Consider the following 6,986-nt stretch of genomic DNA (forward strand, 5'->3'; position numbering starts at 1 on the left):
TCAGAGAAGAGCAGAAGGTCTTCTCAGAGAAGAGCAGAAGGTCTTCTCAGAGAAGAGCAGAAGGTCTTCTCAGAGAAGAGCAGAAGATGGTCTTCTCAGAGAAGAGCAGAAGATGGTCTTCTCAGAGAAGAGCAGAAGATGGTCTTCTCAGAGAAGAGCAGAAGGTCTTCTCAGAGAAGAGCAGAAGATGGTCTTCTCAGAGAATGGCAAAGAAGGTAGTTTTCTCAGAGAAGAGCTGAAGGTCTTGTTAGAGAAGGAGACCAGAAGGTTTTTTTTCAGAGAAGAGCACAAGATCTTCTTAGAGAAAAGCAAAAAGCATTTTCAGAGAAGAGCAGAAGGTCTTCTCAGAGAAGAGAAGAAAAAGGTCTGCTCAGAGAAGAGAAGAAAAAGGTCTTCTCAGAGAAGAGCAGTAAAAGGACTTCTCAGAGAAGGGCAAAAAAAGGTCTTCTCACAAAAGAACAGAAAAAGATCTTCTGAGAGAAGAGCAGCAGAAGGTCTTCTAAGAGAAGAGCAGGAGGTCTTCTCAAAAAAGAGCAAAAGGTCTTCTCAGAGAAGAGCAAAAGGTCTTCTCAGAGAAGAGTTTGCTCTTCTTCTCAGAGAAGAGCAAAAGGTCTTCTCAGAGAAGAGCAAAAGGTCTTCTCAGAGAAGAGCAGAAGAAGGTCTCCTCAGAGAAGGGCAGAGTCTTCCCATAGAAGAGCAGAAGATGGTCTTCTCAGAGAATAGCAAAGAAGGTCTTCTCAGAGAAGAGCAGAAGATGGTCTTCTCAGAGAATGGCAAAGAAGGTCTTCTCAGAGAAGGGCAGAAGCAGGTCTTCTCAGAGAAGAGCAGAAGGTCTTCTCAGAGAAGAGCAGAAGGTCTTCTCAGAGAAGAGCAGAAGGTCTTCTCAGAGAAGAGCAGAAGGTCTTCTCAGAGAAGAGCAGAAGGTCTTCTCATAGAAGAGCAGAAGGTCTTCTCATAGAAGAGCAGAAGGTCTTCTCAGAGAAGAGCAGAAGGTCTTCTCAGAGAAGAGCAGAAGGTCTTCTCAGAGAAGAGCAGAAGAAGGTCTTCTCAGAGAAGAGCAGAAGAAGGTCTCCTCAGAGAAGGGCAGAAACAGGTCTTCTCAGAGAAGGGCAGAAGAAGGTCTTCCAAGGGAAGGGCAGAAGAAGGTCTTCCAAGAGAAGGGCAGAAGCAGGTCTTCTCAGAGAAGGACAGAAGAAGGTCTTCTCAGAGAAGGGCAGAAGAAAGTCTTCTCAGAGAAGGGCAGAAGAAGATCTTCTCAGAGAAGGGCAGAAGAAGGTCTCCTCAGAGAAGGGCAGAAGAAGGTCTCCTCAGAGAAGGGCAGAAGAAGGTCTCCTCAGAGAAGGGCAGAAGAAGGTCTTCCAAGAGAAGGGCAGAAGCAGGTCTTCTCAGAGAAGGGCAGAAGCAGGTCTTCTCAGAGAAGGGCAGAAAATGGTCTTCTCTTAGAAGAGCAGAAGATGGTCTTCTTTTAGAAGAGCAGAAGATGGTCTTCTTTTAGAAGAGCAGAAGATGGTCTTCTTTTAGAAGAGCAGAAGATGGTCTTCTCTTAGAAGAGCAGAAGATGGTATTTTCATAGAAGACCAGAAAAAGGTCTTCCCATGGAAGACCAGAAAAAGGTCTTCCCATAGAAGTCCAGAAAAAAGTTTTCTCATAGCAGACCAGAAAAAGGACTTCTCAAGGAAGAAGATTGTCTTCTCTTAGAAGAGCGGAGAAGACCAGGTGCCCTTTTTAGAGACGGCGAGGAGCTTTTATCAAAGAAGACGAGAAGGTATTCTCATATAAGACGAGAAGTTCTTTTCATAGAAAACCAGCATGTTCTCTCATCGAAGAACAGAGGGTCTTCTAATCGAGGAAGATCTTAAAAAGCCAGAATTTTTTCTCTTAAAAGGACAGAAAGTTTTATTATAGAAGACCAGTAGATCTTCTCATTGAAGGCCAGATGTTTTTCTCACAAAGAATCTAAATATCCTCTAACATAGGACGGGAAGCTCTTCCCATAGAAAAATACCTTCTCGGAGATGAGCAGTAACTGGTCTTATACAAAAACAGGCAGTCTTCTGACGGAAGCTCGTCTCATAAAAGATTAGAAGGTCTTCCCATAGAAGATTCGAAAACCTTGTAGAAAATCATATGTTCCGTTCATGCAAGTCGAGAGGGTCATTTCGAAGAAAATAAGAAATATAGCAAACCCACGAGAAGACTTTGAAAAATCAATCGGGAATTCCATGCATTAATTATTTCGATATGTTTGTTGTAATCATCATAGGCAACAATGTTGCATGCTTATTATCAGCAGCGCGTTCTTCTGTCCCCCCAGCTAGTCGCTACATAATAACACAAGAATTTATAATCAAATAATAAATAGAGAAAAACAAAAACAATTTTAATTAAATATGGAATTTTCTAAAACAAACACCTAAACAAACAAATAGAAACAGAGAAACATAAACGCTGAATTTACTTTGCATTCGCAGCTATGGAATGCGAATTTATCAACAATTTTCATACACCAGTAGCATATCTGGAAAAAGAAAAAATTCTAATTTAGTAAAAGAATTTATCGAAATTGACATAGTCGTCCCTCCGCGATGAATGAATGAGTGACGGACTGACTGATTGATTGATGATAATTTCGTTTAACTCACGCAACAATTGAGTTATTGACATTTATTATTCGAAGTTCTTTGCGGTTTTCAATTGGCGATATGTCGATGCCGAGAGTAATGAATGCAATTTTCGCTAGCCGGCATGCACTTGTCTGAAACAATGGTCTTCATTTTAGTATTGAATGAATTCTTTAATATCAAGATCATAATTTTGCGCTGCAGTTGGTTTTTCAATTTTTTACTTCAATTGTCTTTTAATTTTTCGCAGCGCTAGTCATTCGTCATCATCGACATGGTACCGAAGTGATGTTACCAATTTTTTGTATCGTCGCTCAATGAGTTGTGGCGTCAAGTCGTGTATTGGAAACCCATATTTGTTGTGCATCGAGAATTGACTGCACCTAAGGCAATTGCCTGCAAACATATGGAAGCATGACTGTATGATCCGCACATGTGTTTACAAAGTGTGTAAATTGATTTCTTTATTTGTTTTCGGGGGACTTTATGGCAACAAGTGCAATGTCGAATATTACTCTTCAAGGATTTCCAGCCAATAAAATGGAATAATTAGCAAATTTTCCCATAAATGAGAAATATCAAATCGATTGCTGACGTTTTATTCGAATGTAAAAGGTAAGTTTCCCATAAAATTGATTGAAGTTCGGCAATAAATTGAAAATAATTACAATTCAGAATTAAATATTAAATTGTAATATTTAAGAAACTGTGAAGTTTTTTTTTAATTGTTATGTTGAATTAAGGAGAAACAAGTACAAAAGCAGTAAGTTCGGCCGGGCCGAACTTTGAATACTCTCCACCATTTTCAACGAATTTGAAAATTTTCGAAAAAGATAACATTCGCCAAAAATTTTGTTAACATTTTAAAACAAGTAAGCAAAGGCTACAGTCGAGCGGTGCCGATCGTTGAATACCCTACAACACTATAATAAACGATACAGTTTATATAGGCGAGATACTCGAAAGAACTCCACAAGATATTCTGACAAATAATAAAAGAAAACCATCAGGTTCCGTTCTCTAATTTTCGAATAATAGCAACTTAAACTAATTTGCTCATTTCCAATTTATTTGAATATTTTTGGATGGCCATCCAAAACTGCTAGGCTTTTGCAATGTCCGGTAACCCCCATTCAAATGTGCGTGAGGATCGGGCGATAATTACGACCTGCTGACAATTTTGCAGTTTTTTTTTTTGGTCCATTTCAACCCCTAAATATATTGCGATCATCTCCAAAAAGAGTAGGCTTCTATTCTGACCCTCATCTTATACCCATACAAAATTTCGTAAGGATCGGGCCATAAATGCGATCTGTATATGATATCCTGATATCCTAACTACTTAGTTTGGTTAGCTGTAGAAATATTACCAAATGTTTAATTCAAAATGAAAATATGCCAAAAATATGACAAAATTGAAAAAATATGAGAAAATGTTACAAAATCAATATTTTCATCTTTAGAGAGATATTTTTATGCGATTTTTTTAGACGTTTTTTCTTTCCTGCCAAAAGGCCATTCTGAATTAATGAGAACTGTCGAAATCAGTTCAGCCGTTCTCGACATATAAGAGATCTTTCAAGTATATCTTCTTTGATAGACATATATATCGCACATATTTTGCTTTATATCCGATTTGTTGGATGTTAACATCAATGTAAAGATCCGAAGTAACCTTGTCATGGCTTTGTGATTTCGCCCGGATTTAAAATATTCGCGGTTTTATGTAAAATTTTGAATTTTTTCAACACAAAAGATATGGTCTATTTTACCCGCTAAATATTATCCGATGACCACCCAAATTGGTAGGCTTCTACCCGCCCTAAACTCTAGCTACATGCGAAGTTTCGCGTCGATTGGTCTATAATTGTGACCTGTATAGCTACTGCAAAATCCGACATTTTTTCAGTTTTAGGTCCATTTCGACCCCTAAATATTATGCGATCATCTCCAAAAGAAATAGGGTTCTATTCTGACCGTAGCCCTACCTCCATTCTAAATTTCGTGAAGATCGGGCCATAATTGCGACCTGTTAAGTGATTACAAATTAACATGGACAGACGGACGGACGGACATACATATATACTTTCCTATGTGGGAAATCAATATTTCGAGGTGTTACATAATTTTTGGCCCAATCAAACTTATTATACCCCAACACATAGTGTTGTAGGGTATAAATACCGTATATAGCCGTTATATTAGGGTCTGTACGACGTGCACCTACATAGGCATTGTTTGTCACAATCCATTACTATATTCAAATTCAAAACTTGAAATAAACGGTGAATAATATAGCCAAAATCATCACAATAACGTACATAGGGAGGTACTGTTATATAGGAGCCATACGAAGATCTAGACCTGTATAGACAATTTTCTGTACAGGCTGTAGCTTTAATTACGACCTTCAAATACGACATCTCAAACAATTTCGGTGAGTATTGTACCTAAAATCGTCAAAATGCCGAATATAAGGAGGTACTGATATATGGGGCCTATACGAAGACCTGGACCTGCACAGACAATTTTCTGTCTCAGGCTGTAGCATCCATTTCGAACTTCAAATGCCAAATATGAAACAATTCCGGTAAATAATGTCGCTAAAATCATCAAAATACCGAATATAGGGAGGTACCGTTATATGGAGGCTATACGAAGACGTGGACCTACATGGCTCATTTTTTACTTAGGATGTAGTATCCATTACGAACTTCAAATACCAAATTTGAAACGATGCCGGTAAATAATGTCGCTAAAATCATCAAAATACCGAATATATGGAGGTACCGTTATATGGGGGCTATACGAAGACGTAGACTTGCACAGACAATTTTTTGTCTCAGGCTGTAGTATCCATTTCGAACTTCTAATACCAAATTTTAAACAATTCCGGTGAATAATATCGCTAAAATCATAAAAATACCGAATATCGGGTGGTACAGCTATGTGGGGACTATACGAAGGCGTGGACCTGCACAGACAATTTTCTGTCTTAGGCTGTAGTATCCATTACGAACTTTAAATACCAAATTTAAAACGATTCCGGTAAATAGTGTCGCTAAAATCATGAAAATACCGAATATCGGGAGGTACCGTTATATGGGTGCTATATGAAAACGTGGACCTAAATGGCCGATTCATGAACTTAACCTGCCTACTGGCAAAATATACATGTGTGCAAAATTCTGGCCTTCTATCTCAATTCGTTCGAAAGATAGCGTGATTACAACAGACAGACAGACGGACGGACAGACGGACATGGCTAAATCGTCTTAGAATTTTACGCTGATCAAGAATATATATATACTGGGTCCAAGATCATTATTTCGATGAGTTACGAACGGAATGACAAAATGAATATACCCTCCATAGTATGGTGGATGGTATAAAAATTGGTAAATAAATCCATCACAGAGGAATTTCAAAATAAGTAAAAAATTTGTAAGTTCGACTGGGACGAACTTTGAAACGAATTTGACAATTTTCAAAAAAATAAAACTACGAACTTTAAATATGAAATTTGAAACAATTTCGGTGAATAATGTCACTAAAATCATGAAAATATCGAATATCGGGAGGTACCGTTATATGGAAGTAATACCAAAACGTGGACCTGCATGGCACATTTTCAATACCAAAAGTAAAATTTTATCAATCTACTTCATTTTGTTCAGAAGCTTGAGTGATTTCCACAGACGGATAGAGGTACAGACGGACGGACATTGCCAAATCGACATAGAATTTAATGCTGATCAAGAATATACATGGTGGAATGAAAAAACCGCAACCAACTTCAGACTGCTGTCATTTACTTAGTCACACGTCCGACAGCTGCTAAAATTATTCCAGTGACAGCTCATTATATTGTTTACACGGGTACAAAAGCATTTTGGTGAGAATTTTCCAGAAAAAAAATTATTCGTGATGGAATTCAAACGTGATAATGTGATTTCTTTACATTTGGCTGGAAAACCACAAGTGGCTATCGTTAGAGCACTCCAGCATTTAAATGTGAATACAACTTTTGTGTCTCGTACCATCGCTCGTTACCGTGACACTGGTAGCGTAGCCCGACGTCAAGGAAGTGGACGGGAGAAAACAGCAACATCAGCAGAAATGGTTCAAAAAGTAAAGAAGCGACTTAATTGAAACCCGCGTCGCAATGGCCGAAAAATGGCTCCTGAGCAGAACATACCGCAATATTCCATTCGGTAAATATTGAAAAATGAGCCATAAAATTTCCAAAAAGTGCATGAACTTACACCGCAACAGAAAGAAAATAGACTCAAAAAAGCTAAAGAGTTGCTTCGCTTGGCCGAAAGTGGTGAAGTACCGAATTTGGTTTTCTCCGATTAGAAAACA

The sequence above is a fragment of the Musca domestica genome, unplaced genomic scaffold (assembly GCF_030504385.1).
Source record: "Musca domestica strain aabys unplaced genomic scaffold, Musca_domestica.polishedcontigs.V.1.1 124, whole genome shotgun sequence".
Classification (NCBI taxonomy): Eukaryota; Metazoa; Arthropoda; class Insecta; order Diptera; family Muscidae; genus Musca; species Musca domestica.